Source organism: Protopterus annectens, chromosome 14.part0 (assembly GCF_019279795.1).
Source record: "Protopterus annectens isolate FY-2018-M chromosome 14.part0, PAN1.0, whole genome shotgun sequence".
Classification (NCBI taxonomy): domain Eukaryota; kingdom Metazoa; phylum Chordata; order Ceratodontiformes; family Protopteridae; genus Protopterus; species Protopterus annectens.
The window spans coordinates 1,171,146,005-1,171,163,481 of record NC_056748.1 but is presented as its reverse complement, the minus strand read 5'-3'; the positions used below and the strand labels follow the sequence as shown (position 1 = coordinate 1,171,163,481).

At 41.1% G+C, this 17,477-nt stretch overlaps 1 protein-coding gene across 1 annotated transcript in view; it reads right to left on the bottom strand.

The window, feature by feature from the left end:
* The window catches only part of GMEB2 (glucocorticoid modulatory element binding protein 2), a 2,829,650-nt gene that overhangs the window by 1,062,839 nt on the left and 1,749,334 nt on the right, over positions 1 to 17,477 (bottom strand). The window lies entirely within an intron of this gene.

Sequence of the window (17,477 nt, the reverse complement as noted above, 5' to 3'; positions counted from 1 at the left end):
TGTAACTCAACGCAGGTGGTTTACAGGGCAAGCTGCAATGACTGTGAAGCATTATATGTGGGGATAACACTCAACAGACTTAAAAGAAGTAATTATGTCCATCTTTCTGAAATTAGAGCTAAGTGCAAGAATAACACACTGGCTCGGCACCTGCAGCTACACAAAAGATACACTAGCTTTAAATTTCAAATTACTGACCATGTGGACCTTTCTAAACTGGAAGGAGACATCTTTAACCTTTTAGAAAAATGTGAACTACTGTGGCAACTGAAACCAAACTCTTTTTAGAAAACCAGGGCTTAATTATTATAAAAAGCATACTAGATCTCAGGAAACTGCCCCACTGTTTAAAAGACTGACATGGGACCGATTAATGCTGACATTACTTGCTTATATTGTGATTAAAAACAAATTTCAAACACTGTTTACTTCTTTTAGCATTAACTGTCACTGTTATAGAGGACATACTTTAGGTAGCTCAGGTACACATTAATCATTTTTGATGGCTCCTTATTAAATGCTACTTTAGATTTTAAACTGAACACGTTTGTTACTTTTTTTCCTTTTAGGCAGTGAAAGTCAGATAGTGCATAGGTTCATAGGTTGGTACTAGGCTATCAGCCCTAGGGCCTATACAGGCCTAGGCCATAACAATTCCCTGGCTATTTCTTCCCACACTATTTACTTCCCTGGACCCCTGTCTAGCAGGTGACTGATGTGATCCGCATGGTGAATTTCCTCTCTCCATTCTAATCGTCAAGGTTCTTTTTGAAAATGGCCAAGGAGGCGCTCTGCTTGACATGTATGGGCAGTCTATTCCAGAGTCTGGGGAGTCTCTGGGTCAGAAACTTATCCCTCCAGCATGTTTTGTTTATTGTGATGACAAGGTTTAGATCCCTGGAGCGTGTGGCTCCGAGGGATTGGGATTTCTTTAAGCGTAGCATGTCCAACAGCTCTGGGTTTGACATGGCCTTGTATATTAAGCAGAGATCGCCCCTGAGTAGACAATATGTGACAGAGTATAGCTGGAGTTTTTTAAGGCGGTCAGCATAGGGCATCTGCTTTAGGCCTGTGATTCTTTTAGTGAGGTATTTCTGCGGCATTTCCAGTTGTTGCAGATGTCTTGAGAGGTACATACCAAATGGGGGCACTGTATTCTATAATGGGTCTAATGAGGGATGAGTACAGTGGGACAATGACCTCCTTTTTTCCAGATGAAAAGCCCTTAGTGATGAGGTGTGCCACACAGAAGGATTTCCTGACTATTTTGGCAATGTGGTTACTGAAGGTGAGACCACTGTCCACCTGTGTCCCTAAGTCTCTTATCACACTTTTGGTGTTAAGTGTACTGCCACCTATGTGGTAATTCACGGGTACATGTTTTTTTCCAAAGGGGATAACTATACATTTCTTGGCATTGAGCTTGAGCCCATGGCTCTGGCACCAAGCATCTGTTTCTGTAAGGCCCTTTTGTACTGTATCCACATCATTTGAGGATTCAGTAATGGCTCCCAGTTTGCAGTCATCTGCGAACTTTGTTAGCCAGAGTCCCTTAGTGTTGGCCTGTACTTCAGAGAAGTAGATGCCAAACAAGAGCGCTCCGATTGAACCCTGAGGTGCTCCACCTGTCTGGAGCTGGATTTGTGGTAAGCAACTTTTACAGTAAGGGTTCTGTCAGTAAGCCAGTTAGCAACCCATCGAGTGACGTAGGGATTAATGCCCAGTTTAGTAAGTTTATCTATGATTCCAGAGTGGGGGATGGTGTTAAAGGCCCTGGGCGAGGTCCATATAGGCTGTGTGGACTGCCTTACCCTCATCCACGGCTCTGGAGACTGATTTGAAGAAGTCAATCAGGTTCAGGAGACAAGATCGACCCTTCATGAACCCAAACTGGGTGGGGTCCAGTGTTTGAAGGTTGCCAATATCTTTGCTTATAAGTTCCATGATAATACATTCCATGGCCTTGCAGATCAGGCTCGTCAGACTAATGGGGCAGTGGATCCCCCCTTATGGAGTGGGATAACTGTAGCTGTGCGCCACTCAGTGGGCACGAAGCCTGTGCATGTACATGGACCTAGTCTTTTTCTTTTTTTCCCCTTTTTTTCTGTTTTAAATGTTGAATTACTCTTGAGTGCAGCCTTGCACTCTCAAAATAATTGTTTTCTTAGTTAGATGCCACACTTTAACAGATCCCCATGGCCTTTGTGCTTTATTTTTAACATTTATCACTGTATTTCCAGCTTAGCAGTTATTTTTTTTCATCCTACTTAGGTTTTCAATGGTATATCTATACACATGTTTGTGACGCCCGTGCCCTGGCCCAGCAATCAAGGAGCCTCAATCCTCACCACTAACACCAGGGAGGGTGTCTCATAAGAGAGTAAAGGATAACAAATACAAACAGTAAAGTACAATTTCCCTTAAGTGCACACAGAGATTACAGTCAGTCTGGGGCTGGTTGTTCCCTTGCTCCCCAGGTCCCCAATAAGACTCCCCACTGGTACAGCTATAGGGTCCAGATCTCAGCCTAGATGGCAAGCTAACCTTCAGTACCCTCTCTGTCCAACCAGTGCTTCGTGTCTCTGCCCAAGTAGCTGACACACACACAGTTTGAGATAAGTATTTATACAACTTCACAGACACTCCTGGGAAAGGCTGACACAGATTCTCCAGCTGTGCCCCTTTACCCAGACTATACGTTAGTAATTACTGCCATCACCAGCTAATACTTATCAGCTACCCAAAGGCCCTTAAAAGGGTGTCCAATTATTACTGTGCAATATTATTAACCAATGGTAAGTGTGACTAATCAGTCAAGGCTTATTAGAGTGGCCTTGTACAATAAACTCTATAAATATGCAATGTACTATAGAGTTTAATTTATCCCTACACAAACCTGCCACAGGTAAAAGTTTTTTTAAATATTTAATAATAAATAATTAAAATACAAGACAATACTACTACACCACAGTGTTATTCAAGAGTTCAGAGATCACACAGAAACTTAAAATAATTCCGTAGTACAGTTCTGACATAACAGAAAAACATTTATGTCTAATCTTTATAGTCCTAGCTATTTCTACAAGAAAACAAACTTCTAAGATAACTTACTTAAGACAACAGGCAGTGCTGAGGTTGGATATCAAGACAAAAAGGCTTAATAAACTCTGGTTCTCACTGTTTAAATTGCTATTGCAGTCCTGATAAAACATTAAATCATCTTTTTACACTTCCTGGAGTTCCCAGGCCACACCAAAACTACATTTACATTATTTTACACTTAGAGCAATAAAGGACATTCCACAGGTAAATTCTGGTCATTAACTTTAACCTTAAAACAATAGGCAGAATGCTTACTCCAGACTCATCAACTCCAAATTCTAACTTCAAAGGACATACAAAACATAATTTTAATTTCAAAGAACATCTGAAATGCTTGGCTTAGTTTTCCTTACAGCAGATGGCAATGTTGCTATAATCTTGAAGTTCACATTTTACAGTGTTTTCTTTGCATTTAAAACAACAAGACTGTAGTTTACATTTATATTTACAAATGATAGAATTAAATTCTATTTGACTAGGCTGGCAGCCTTCACCCCTTCTCTACCAGTCTTCACATTGTTCATTCATATTATGATTTGTTTTGACACACAAACCTGATGAACTATTTATTTGACATGACAATGATATTTGCTAAAAGTATATTTATTAATATTTACTCTGATAGATGTCTATTGGTAGATCTTTTTGTTAGGTAGTCATTTTGTAGTTTGTTTTTTAATTAATATTGTTTTGATTAATTAGTTGGTTAGCCTATACAAAGTATTAATAAACTGGTCTTAGCTTGTAATTTGTCTCTAGCTTTCTAGATTCAGTTTTAGTTAACACATTCCCTGACTACACTATGATGTTAAACGGGGGGGGGGGGGGGGGCTTGGCTAAAGGAATGATTTTAATGCTTTTATTGCTCTTAACAGAACCATGCTTTTATTGCTCTTAACAGAACCACACTGCGGTGGTAGTGCTGTGGTAGCATTGTCGCCTCATAGCAAGACGTTGTCCCGTTTGATTCTCAGCTAGAGCGTCTTCTGTGTGGAGGCATACGTGAATGGGCATGCCTTCGTTGAAGGTTGTGCGTCAGGGCTGGTAACCCAGTATGTAAAAATCCACTACCAATCATTAGCGGACCGGAGTTCCGCTGTGGTGACCCCTAACTGGGAAAAGCTGAAAGACACAAAAAATTGCTCTTAACAGAACCACCCTTTGTAACTACTCCCTTACTCCAAACAACCTGATTATATATAAGGAATTTTGTTTTTCATTATACTCAACCAGGATCACTTTTTTGTGTGTTTCAATAAAGGATATTCCATTTTTAACTCAACTGTGGACTACCTACTGTTTTCCATTTGATTATTTTGTAGCACATATTTTACAGTTATATTTTACAGTTCTATTTTTATTAACTAAACTAAATGCATAATATAATTTAGGAAGTGAACATTACACCCTCCACAGTGCGAAGTTTCTTCTTGGTTTGTTTTGGACCCAGTATAGGTTGCATATTGTGTTTTTCTGAGACTTCGAGGCATACCATGGATTTCTCTTTTTGTAGGTACTGAAGTTAATAGTGACTACCTACACATCCTTCATGTTTTTTTTCCTGCTCTTGGAGGGTTTTAAAAAGATTGGCATCTTGAGGACCAAACAGAAGGTTACTGTCTAAAGGAGAACTGATTTTTATTTCATAGTCTTCAGTATGGGCTTATTGTGCAACCGTGTATGCAAATGGCACAGCCTATAGCACTTGCTCTGGATGAGGCCTTTAAAGCACCATTGCTACATTTAATGCTATGTCTGGCTATGTCTGTAGCCTAAGTAACTAAGGACAGCACTTGCTTTTTAGACTCAGTTCCTTGTGAATACACCACTTCCTTGTCTAAGGAATTGAGGATGGATATGAAATACTAATACTTGGTCATTAACTGATGCCATGAATGCTACAGTTGAGGAGGTATAAACGTTTTTACCCCACCTATCCATAGCGCTGCTGTCTCTGAAGGTAAGGCATTAGGAAGGACCTCAATAGGTTTGTCAGAAGACAATGACACTGTCGAGGGGAGTCTGCCACAGGATTTCTCTACAGGCACTTAAGATAATCATGGACTTTATAAAGTTGGTCTTGCCTTCTGGGGGCAAGGGGTTGGTAGTCAGGAGCAGTAGAGGTGGATTGAAACACATCTAAATATGCCTCAAGGACAGGAGTAACTGGAAAAGTGGTAGGGGTACCCATTTCCAACAGGTTGCAGTACATTTTCTGGACCTCTGCAATCTGCTTAGACTCATCAAAATGCTTCATCATGTATAAGATAGTCTTTCCAAAAGAAAGTCTTCGAAAGCAGTCAGGAGAAAGGGAATCTTCATCATTAGAAGGGACCTGGCCAGAAGAATGGATTTGGGAGGAAAAGGCCAGAAAATGATCAGAATCACAAACCACCTTATCATCAGAGGAAGATGACTCCACAGCAACCTTTCGAGGAGTGGGGAAGGTGGCCATGAAGAAAGCGAGGGAGGCTTTAGGACCAAAATGGCCTTGAGCAAGCCCTGAGAAAAGTCTATCTACTCCTTCTCCCTAGAAGTAGAGGGAAGACGGGCGGGCTGCATATTTAGTTTTTTGGTGTGACGTTGGCTTGAACCAAGTGTCGTGGTTGTTCAGATCCTTGACGTACTTCAACATGTTTATCAAGGATCTCTTCCCTAGCCAGAATCTTGAGGATTCCCTTAGGTCCCACACAAATGATAGTTTGCAATTTAGCTACTTCTGTGGATTCCTCAGTTGCAAAATCCTCTGACGCCATACTGGCCTCCACTGCGGTCTCGACAGATGGCATCTGAGCAGGTATCAGACATACACCAGGTTCCAAAACCTAAGTGAGTATGTCAGAATCTGAAAGAGCCAACTGAGTCTCCTACCTAGGTTTTTTAAGCTTTTTCTTAAGCACTAAGGTTACACCTGGGAAAAAAGAATCCTCCATATTGGAGTGGGCCAAACACTTCAGATGCTTGGTCTCCAGAAGAGCAGTGAGCGAAGACAAACAAATCGTAATATCTTAACTATAAGTGATTGGCAAATGGAACAGGTTTTGTAGTTGTGTTCAGCTCTTATGCAGAAAAGAAACTAGATATGCAAGTCTTTGTACAGGATTTGCCTATCGCACTGGCACTTACCCCTCTGAGCTGACATTTAATACCAGTAAGCAACACAGTTTAGAAAGGCAAAGGAAGGTTCCCCAAAGGGGCACTAATCTGTTTACTCAAAGCAACTGTACCAACCACCAAATTAATAACTGCATTCAGGCTAACAGGGAGATAGTTTGAGGAATTACACTTGTATGCCTGCCTATATCTCTCTCTATGCATACAAGCTGAGGTCACATGTCTGACATACGACCCTGGGAAGGCTTTGGTACCCTGGCTGGACATCAGTGGTGATAACCTATTGATTAGGAATACTGCAACAGTGATTCCAGTCAGAGCACCTACTGTTGCCTGGGTCAGAAAGATGTCACCACAATGATCTTGTGGATTTCTTCTGAATCTTGTAATTTCTCAGACTATCTCCCTGTTAGCCTGAAGTACTCTGGATATCAGTGTAAAGTGTGGAAAAGCATGTGGGAATATTCCTGTCCAAGAAAAGAAAAGGCACCTGTGATCCAGGCTTTCTTGCATGGAATCCTGGAAAAGAATCTTGCCAAATTGTTCAGAGAGGATGCAAAAAGGTCTACTTGAGGAAAGTATAACTGTACAAGTCCTACTTACCTGTAACAGTAGATGTCTGAATTTCTCACTGCCTCAGTGACATTTACGGTCATTTGCCAAGATAACTCAATACTGGCTAGCTTTCAAGAGCTCAGACTCGTCCCCGATTGGCCAAGCATATTCTAACAGGAAAGACTTTAGCTGTCATAGGAAGTGAGTGTTCAAGCTTTTTCACTTCCACAAAGAAGGAAATGAAAGTACATGAAGCCAGAATCATCTAGCAGGAGTAGATTCCCAGCCAACCACAATACCATATAAAACCCATATCCAACAACAACTGAATCAGAGGGGTTGCAATCCACCTCAGCTGTACATAATCTGATGGATGGTGGGTGGGGGCTGCCATTGAGGCACTGAGGAATTCAAAAATCTACTGTTACAGTTAAGTAAGCCTTACACAACTGAACTATGCTCGGCATTCCCATTGACTCAGTGGCATTCTGGGTAGATTCCCAAAGCTTACCCTACCTGTTTGTGGAGGGGAGGCAAACATTTGGAAATATTAACAGAAGACTGATGATCCACAGGGAAGCAGAATATAAGAAACTACCACTGTTGTTGGTGGGTCTTAATGCAGAGAAATCATTTGACAAAGTAGGCTGAGACTTTATGAGCAGAGCAATGGAAGCATTTGCATTCCCTGATAAAATTATAAGGTTGATTAGGAGGATATATGAGGGAGAGGAGGCAAAAATTAAAATGAGTGGGGACCTCTCTGATGATCTCTGTTTGAGCAATGGAATCAGGCAGCTATGTCCTCTCTCTCCACTTTGTTACTTGCATTACATTTAGAACCACTGGCAAAGAAAATAAAGAAGTCAGAAAATTCAAGGACATAAATGGTATAGTAGTCAAGAAAAGCCAGCACTATTTGCAGATGATTTTATTTTATACCTGGACAAAACCAGAAAGGGACATTACAGTGTTGTGGAACATACTGAGACAGTTTTATATAGTTTCGGGACACAAAAAAAGTAGTGACTATAGTAACAGAGAAAAACAGCTGGAACTGGGATATTTAGAAAAAGGTAGGAGAGATTACATAAGAAAAATGGCAATTGTGGGATCAATACATGCAGAGGAGGAATGAGGTTTAAAAGAAGTCAGGATTTGAATGAACTATGTAGTGTTTGGCTGACAATGACTGGATATTTTATAAGTGATGTATAATGTTTGAAGGTACAGTTGTGTCAGCGAGGTTTGTAATATACAATGTTTGCAAATGTAAAAAAAAAAAAAAAAAAAAAAAAACTTATACTACCTGAGAGATGGAAGGATAACGATCATAGGAAGTTACTAAGCTACTGGCCCTGAGGACCTTACAAGCCTAACCAGGAACTTAGCCCATGGTCTGACAAGTCAGCACCCAATGCCCCTCTCCAGCAGGGACACATGTAATCCCAGGAGTTTATTTTCTATTCCCCATCCAGTTATCCAGGTTGCGCTTAAAAAGGGATAATGAAGTACTCTGCTTGACATGAAGAAGGACTCTATTCCACAGAAGGGGGAGTCTCTGGGCTACAAATCTGTCCCGCCAACAAGACCTATTGATGCCACAGACCAGACTGAGGTCGCGCATGTGGGTTACTCAAGTGGAGACAGACTTGCAGATATGCAGCAGTCCCATCAAGGTGGGGTCTGAGACTGCTTTGTATGCCAGACAGAGGTCAGGTCTGAAGAGTCTGTATGAGACTGAGTAGAGGGGCAGGGCTTTTAGACTATCTGTGTAGGGTAGATGTTTGAGGCCCTAGAATCTCCTGGTGAGGAACCTCTGTGTTGTTTCCAGCTGATGCATGTGCTTTGTGAAGAACATACTAAAACGGGTGTTGTACTCAATAATGGGTCTTATAAGGAAAGACTACAGGGATTTTATGACCTCCTTGTCTCTGGATGAGATATCCTTCCTAATGAAGTGGGCCATATAGAAAACTTTCCGTACAATGGAAGAAATATGGTTGTCAAAAGTCAGGTTGCTATCAACCTAGGTGCCCAAATCCCTCACGACTGATTGTGTGCTTAGGACCTTTTATTAATGTGATAATCTGTGGGAACGTCACTCTCCCCAATGGAGATAATGATGCATTTGTTGCCATTCAGTTTCAGGCCACATTTCTGGCACCAGTCATTTGTTTGAGTGAGACCCTCTTGGAGGATCTCCACATCACTAGGGGAATTGATAATAGTGCCCAGCTTGCAGTCATCTACAAACTTGGTCAGCCACAGCCCATTGGTTTTGGCCTTCACCTCAGAAAAGTATATCCCAAACAACAGAGGCCCCAAGACTAATCCCTTAGGTACGCCAGTCATTATGGATCTACTGCTAGAGGTGGATTCCCCTATATTGACTAGGTGGGTTCTATCCATGAGCAAGTTTGGTACCCATCTGGTAATATAAGGATTGATACCTAGTGTGGTACCCATCTGGTAATATAAGGACTGATACCTGGTTGAGAGTGTTTATCTATTATACCCGAGTGGGGAATAGTATCGAAGGCTGTGGTCAGGTCAAAGTAGGCGGTGTGCACCATCTTCCATCCATGGCTTTGGTGACTGTCTCAAAGAAGTTGACCAAACGTAAAAGGTATGACCACCCCTTGATGTAACCAAACTGTGGGGGATCTACTGTCTGGAGGTTGCCAATGTCCTTGTTAATGAGGTCAGTGATAATCCGTTCGATGGCCTTGCAGATCAGGCTAGTTAAGCTGATGGGTCTATAATTTCCTGGAATAGTGGATGCTCCACCTTTGTGCAAAGGGATGACAGTGGCTGTCCTCCACTGAGCTAGGATGAAGCCAGTATTCAGGCTTTGGTTGAATAGGGTGTCTAATGGTGCTTCAAGTCCCTGCCTGAGTTCATGCAGGATGCAGCCTGGGATGTTATTGGGTCCCATACAGGCTGTATTTTTTGCCTTTGAGAGGGCAGTGATGACTTGCTCCCTAAAGATAAGGGAAGGGGGGCAGGTGCTGGGGATGTCCTGATTTACTGATGGGGGGGGAACAGAAGGGTGAAGTTTTCACTGAACCTGTTTGCCAGCAGGTTGGCTATATCTATGGCATTTGTGTATGTGGTGTCCTTGACCACCAGTTCTGTGCAGATCTGCTTCCTTTGAGATTGCAGACATATGTGAAGAAGTCCTTATGACTGTCTTTAGTAGATGCTGCCAGTTTGGACTCGAAGCTTGCTTTGGAGGATTTCACTACTGCTCTTATTTGCTTATTCAGGCTAAGGAGAGATTGCTTCCAATTTGGCACCTGCTCCTTCTTGGTTGGGACAGCAATTTTTTTTCCTTTTAATATAGAGTTTATTTACTGCAGGTGTCCACCAGATAGGTTTACTCTTCCTTGAGGAGGAGGATTTTGTCCTGTCGAGTATTCCTGATTCCATGCAGCTATATAAATTCTCTTATAGCATTTTGGTGTAGATTTGGACATTTGCGCCAGTTCCTGAGGAGGAAGAGGGGTCTGTGAAGCTGTTTATACCTATCCGCAGGAGGTTGTAATCAGCTTTGGAGAAGTTTTTTTGTTTAACCCTAGCTGGGGGGTGGGGGGGGGGTGGGGGAGATGGTGACTTTGAAAGTGACTTGCTTTGTGGTTGTATCTTACCAGAGAGGATGACATTGTGGTTACTCATGTTGGTTAATACCAAGTCCAAGATATTATCACCTCTTGTGAGGGCGTCAACCAGTTGGTCCAAGGTATTTGCACTAATGAAATCAAGGAATCTCTGGGCATTTGTGTTTTTGGCATGAGTAATTCTTTCAATCTATGGTTGGATAGTTAAAGTCACCCAGGACCACGGTAAAGGATTAAATCTTGATAGATTTGAAGAGGTCCAGACAGATGGAGTGGGCATCTTGAGTCAAAGTTGGGGGCCTGTAGCTAGCTATGATTTGAATAGGGGTCTTGTTAACGGTTAACTGCACCTGCAGTGTCTCCTGTGCTTCACACTTTTTGACCAGCCTGGAGGTGCGTATGTCTTTAATATATATTGAAACTCCACCTCCTTTTGCTTTGCTGCCCACAGTTTGGGATCTGAATGTATGATAGGATGACTAACCTGCTATGGCTGGAGTGATCTCCACAGCTCTAAACCAGTTTTCTGTGACTGCATAAATGTCAGCATCTTCCAGGGTTAAGAATGCTTGCAATGAGTGCAGTTGCATGTTTAGACTCTTACTGTTTAGCAACATGACCTTTAATTTGCATTTTGATGAAATTTTCATGTTGGTAGTTTTGACCTCATAGCATTGCCTAAAAAGGCACTATGGGGGAGGCAAAAGCCTTTGTCAGAAGCCCAAGGGAGACAGATGCAGGCCATCCCTGGCAAAGCATCATGGTCTGTCGATCATGTCTTCCCAGGCTGTCAGGTATGGATCCCCTTGGTATGATACCAGAAATTAAGTCAATTGTTAAAGTAATTTTCTGTTTGTATTGAGGCATCATTCTGGGTGACAGTAGAAAGCTACTTAAGGCTAGGGACATACTTGCCTGGGACACATATTCAATGAGCTCGATCATGCCTCTCTTCAAATCGTCCAGGGAGGTACATCCCAAGTCATTCACGCCAACATGGACTATGACAGAGTTATAACAGTATCTGTTGTTGAGTGCATGTGTGATATGGCAGATTCTGTCACCTGACTAACAACTAACCGTGACTTTCTCCTTATCTAGCCTGGTGAGGGGCACATCTGTGTGTCTCACAATGGAGTCTCCCATGACTAATATGTTGGGTTTATGGTTAGGCCTTAGTGGCTGTGAGACACAGGAGTGTGGACTATGTCTGGTGTGGTGGGTAGTGGAATTCGCGTGTGTTTTTGCCTTGGAGGTCTCTTTTGTTTGGGTATGTTTGTGGTGAAGACCTGCACATATGTGGATGTGTGTTGTGTAGGTGGTGCTTGAGGTGTGGTGTTTGTATTGACAGCCTTCTCAGTGCCAGATATACTGGCTTGTGAGGAATACAGCATAGACTCTAGGTTCTTAATGTAATTACATCTCCCACAAATTGTGTTCCTAGGTGGTAGTAGTAGAAGGTTGTCCATGTACAAGAGTCAGTTGCTACACTGTCTGAGGATGCCCATATCAACCAGACTAAAAACACAAAAATCCTGAATATTCACCGCAGCATTTTAATGGTCAGACAACATACAAAGCTTTTGAGTAAAACTCTTTCTCAATGCATAAAATCAGCAGCAAACATTGCATTTTTTAAAAAACAGTTCAACCAATCCGCTCACATAGTCAGTCTGATTAGCTGAATTAAAGTGCCCTGTCTCTTAGACATATAGTAGATATCACAGTCATAAATAAATACATGTAAAGGTATACAAATATAACTATAAAAAATATAACTATAAAAATAATACATACATCAACTAAAAGGCTCAAACTAATTCATGTCTCTGTTTTAAAACAGGTTTGATACTAACAGCAGAATTTAAACGTGGAAAGTGGTCTGCTCGAAAAAAATTAATCCATTTATACTCAATTAACTCAGTTTTATTCACTAAGTCACCACCCTCAGAATTCTGGTATATCACCTGCAAAATTCTAAATTTAAATTTATGTACATGTTTGGCTAAGGCATTTGTTGCAATATTTCTTCGTATATCTGATAAATGTGAGCTAATTATGTCCTTTAATTTTTTATTAGTCTTTCCTATATAGAAACAACTGCATTGTATGCAGTTCGCAAAATAAACAATATTAGATGTACTGCATGTCCCCCTAGCTCTAAACTCAAATGGTTTGCCATTTAAATTATTTATAAAGAAATGTTCTGTATTAATGTCATTACAATGTAAACAATTCAGACAAGGCACTGTCCCTAGTCTTCCTACAGGTGTCTTGACACCCTTCTTCATACCAAGATCTTTATAACATAATTGTTTAAGATTGTTCTCTCTTTTGTATGTAAAGCTTGGTCTAGTGCCTATCAGTTCACATATTACTTGATTAGATGTTAATATAGTCCATTTTTTCCCTTATGATTCTCTGTATAGTGTCTGAATGTCTACTGTATTTCATTACATAATTAATTTTATTATTATAATTCATTTTGCAAGTAAAAGATTCATCATTCAATCTTAGTATATATGGCTTAACTACAGTTCCCCTCATAGATGTAACTTCTTTCTTAAGATTGTTCAATAACATTAATATTATAGCCTCTGTTGGCAAAACCTCTTCCCATCTCATACATTTCTTTAATAAATGTATCATCCTTTGCACTAAGCCTTCTAGCTCTCATGAACTGTCTTTTCACTACCCCTCTAAATGTATGCTTAGGATGCATACTTGTACAACGGACATATTTTGGTACTTGTACATTTTTCCTATGTATAGCTGTAACCAGTGTATTATTTTATTTTAATATAGTAATGTCGAGAAAACATACAGATTCACACAAATATTCAATTCAAACAACAGAAAGTCAGTTGTGGATTCTAAGTGGTCTTTATAAGCAATAAGATGAAAATCGCTATTGTTCCACAAAACTGAAAATATCATCCACAAAACGTTTATATAGAACTAAATTAGTGTTCCTAAAGTTGGCTGAAGTATCTAAATAAATATCTTCTTCTTCCCATTTAGTTAATACCATATTCGCATAGGAATTAGCGACAGGAGTCCCCATCGCAACGCCCTGTTTCTGATGGAAATAGTTATCTCCAAAGCTAAATACATTGTTTTCTACGACATACTCTAACATCTGACACATTAATTGGATCTAAAATGAAGAAAACCCACTGTGCATAATGAGAAATTCTCTAACTGCTTCAATATCATAGGAATTTGGGATCACAGTAAAAAGTGATCTCACGTCCATAGTTACAAGGCAGATGTTACTAGCTTCATTATTCGTACACCATTCTCTTAAGGAGAGCAAAAAGTCACCTGTATATTTAATAAAACTATGACTAAACTGAAGAAGGGGAGCTAGCTGTTTATCTAAATATTTATAGATGGCTACAGTAACCCATTTACTGCCAGAGGCTATAGGTTTCATAGGCAGTGTAATAAGGGACTTGTGAATTTTAGGTAAGCCATATATAAAGGGGATGACAGGGTTAGCCACATATAAATAATTATATGTTTCAGAGTTGATACTAGTTTCCATCAATAATTCATAAAGAAAACTTTTCACTTTGGCAATAATCATGTTAACGTAAGAAGCATTTACTAAAGTAAACGTATGACTATCAGATAAAAATTAGTTCATTCTACTAATATAAAGAGAGGCATTCATTAGCACAATCATGCCACCCTTGTCTGCAGGTTTAATAATCAAATTTTCATTCATAAGCAATGAAGTTAATGCATGTCTTTCACCAACTGTAAGGTTAAAAATAATCTAGGTTTTTGTTTAAAGAAAGCATTATATATATCTTGTTCACACATCAGTGAATGCTTTTACAATGAGAGCACTGTGTGGTACAAAAGTACTAGCATGTTTGAATGACAATTCAGTGGATCTATTATTTTTACATTAAAATGTCAGTTCTAAAGATCTAGCAAAAAGTCTTAGGTCAGTCAATAGTTCAGTTAAATCGCTAGATGCAGCAGGTACAAATGAGAGGTCTTTCGCTAACAATTGCTTCTCATTTACATTCAAAATATAGTCAGAGAGATTCAGTACATTTGTCTGTTGATTTTCTAGCATATCTATACTAGATAATGTTATTTCTTCAATTTCTTGCACTGAGGATTCTGTCCTACCTTGGAGTACAACTTCATGTAGCTGGTCTCGTCCTCCATTCCATTTCGTCCTTGTTTTCTGCTCATACTTCTCCCTCTGCTTCTCTTTCTCACTGCAATGGGCTGTAGTGAGAAGCATGTCTGCGCTAAAAAAATTACATTGGAAAACTTTAGTTGTATCAATTTTCTTTTGTATTTCTTCAAAGGACTGCGTAGAGACAAAAGTATCCATTTAAGAGGGGTTTTCTCCATATTTTGCCGGTTTGGTACCAGTGGGCATGAACACTTCAATGTTATTCAGCAATTGGATGCCTTCCTCAGCTATACAGACATTCACACTACTAGTATTTGCTGATTCCAATTGGATAGTGGTGGAAGGTGTTGGCTCTATTACAGTCTCTGATTGGTTAAGTGTTCATAGGTTCATAGGTTCATAGGTTCATACTAGGCTATCTGCCCGAGGGCATTTATAAGCCTAGCCCATTGTTTTGTGGCTTACGCCACCCCTTTAGTATGGGGAACTATACCCATTATTTTGCTGTGCCTCTGTCGAGCAGTGACACTGAGGTAATTCCTGGGGTATATCTGCGATCTCCCATCCATTGGTCAAGATTTCTCTTGAACAAGGCCAGCGAGGTGCTCTGCCTCACATGTACCGGGATTTTGTTCCACAGCATAGGGAGTCTTTGGGTGATGAATCTATCCCTCCAGCATGTCCTATTAATAGCCGTGTCGAGGTTTAAGTCTCCGCCCTTGTGGCTCTGATGGATCTAGATTTTTGAGGTGAAGCATATTCATCAAATCTGGGTTTGACATGGCCTTGTATGTTAGGCAAAGGTCACCTCTGAGCAAGCGTGGCGACTGAATAGAGCTGGAGTTCTTTCAGTCGGGCAGCATAGGACAGATTTTGAGACCCTTTATCCTTTTGGTGAGGAACTTTTGTGGCCTCTCCAGCTGCTGCAAGTGTCGGGTCAGATACATTCCGAATGGGGCATTGTACTCAATCATTGGTCTGATGAGTGATGAGTAAAGGGAGACTATGACCTCCCTTGATCTAGATGAGAATCCCTTCATGATAAGGTGGGCAATGTAGAAGGACTTCCTAACTACTTTAGCTACATGGGTGTCGAATGACAGACTACTATCAACCTGGGTCCCCAGGTCCCTGATAACTTCTTCTGTGCTCAGTGGATTGCCACCTATTTGGTAGCTAGGGGTACCCTTGTTTTTCCCGAAGGGTATGACTATGCATTTTTTGGCATTTAACTTTAGGCCGTGGCTCTGGCACCAGTTATCCGTTTCTGTGAGACCCTTCTGAAGGATATCTGTGTCAGATGTGTTTTCTACTATGGCCAGTTTGCAGTCATCTGCAAACTTTGTCAGCCATAACCCTCCTGTGTTTGCTTGTACTTGGAAAAGTAGATGCCAAACAAGAGTGGGCCCAGGACTGAGCCCTGTGGGACACCACTTGTGACAGGCTTTGAGTCTGACATGGCGCCAGCAACTCTGACCCTGTGGGTTCTGTCACCCAGCCAGTTTGCAACCCATCTTGTGATGTATGGGTTAACATTTAAGCTGATGAGTTTTTCAATGATACCCGAGTGGGGTATTGTATCAAGGCCTTAGCCAGATCGAGGTAGGCTGTATGGACTGCCTTTCCCTCATCAATGGCTTTGGTGACTGTTTCAAAAAGTCAACCAAGTTTAAAAGGCATGATCTGCCTTTGACAAAGCCAAACTGGGTTGGATCCAAAGTCTGCAAATTCCCTATGTCTTTATTTATGAGGTCCATTATGATCCTCTCCATGGCTTTGCAGATAAGGCTTGTCAAGCTAATGGGCGGTAATTTCCAGGGTCTGTGGAGGCACCGCCTTTGTGAAGTGGGACCACAGTTGCAGTGCGCCACTCCTGGAATGCGTATCCAGAGGTAAGACTTTGATTAAACAGCTGTCCTAGCTGTGGGTTTAATTCCTCATTGAGTTCGTGGAGCACACAGCCGGGGACACCATCGGGTCCCATGGATGCTGTGTTTTGCTTTGGAGAGAGCAGTTCTCACTTGGGCTGGAGATGTTTGGGGGCTGCACTCATTTGGTATAGATATCTCTCCTTTTGGGGAGGGGAGAAGTTTGCACTGAACCTGTCAGCCAGTATGTTGGCAATGTCTGTAGGATCAGTAATCTTCACATCATTTTGAACTAGTTCTGAGCATATCTGGGAGTTTCCTCCTAGGTTTCTAACATAGCTAAAGAAGGCCTTATGATTGTCTTTTGAGTCTTTAGCTATTTTTCTCTCAAATTTGCTTTGGATGATTTTATGAGAGCTCTTAGTTTTTACTTATAGTGATCAAGGGTGTCTTACCTTTTAAGGATTTTGCTCTATCTTGTAGTAGCTTCCTCCTTTGTTGTAGAGTTTGTTTATGGCTGGGGTCCACCAGACTGGACGCTTGCCTTTGGTACAAAGAGTCTTTGTTTTGCTTGGGATTGCCTTATCCATGCAGTCCTGCAGGTGCTGGTAGAAGGCGTTTGTAAGTGATTCAGCGGCTTGAGTATTGTTTTCCGCCAGCTCGGGGCCTGAAAGGAGACCACACTAGTCTTTAGAAGTGTGAAGTCGGCTTTTGAGAAGTTCTTTACTGTGGTCTTTTTATTTCAGGTGGGGTGGGATGAGGACTTCCAGCGAGATTAGTTTGTGATCTGATCTCACCAGTGAGGGTATACTTCGGTGTTGAACATTGTGCTCCCATGTTCGTGATGATGAGATCAAGTATGTTATCTCCTCTTGTGGGATGGTGACTAGTTGTTCCATGGCATTTGAGTTTATGAATTCCAGGAACTTTTGGGCTAGGGTGTTTGGGCTTGAGTAGTGTTCCCAGTCTATATTAGGGTAATTGAAGTCACCTAGTATGATGGTGTTTGGTGATACATTTATCCCTCTAGTGTTTTCAGGAAGGCCATGTGAGTTTCCT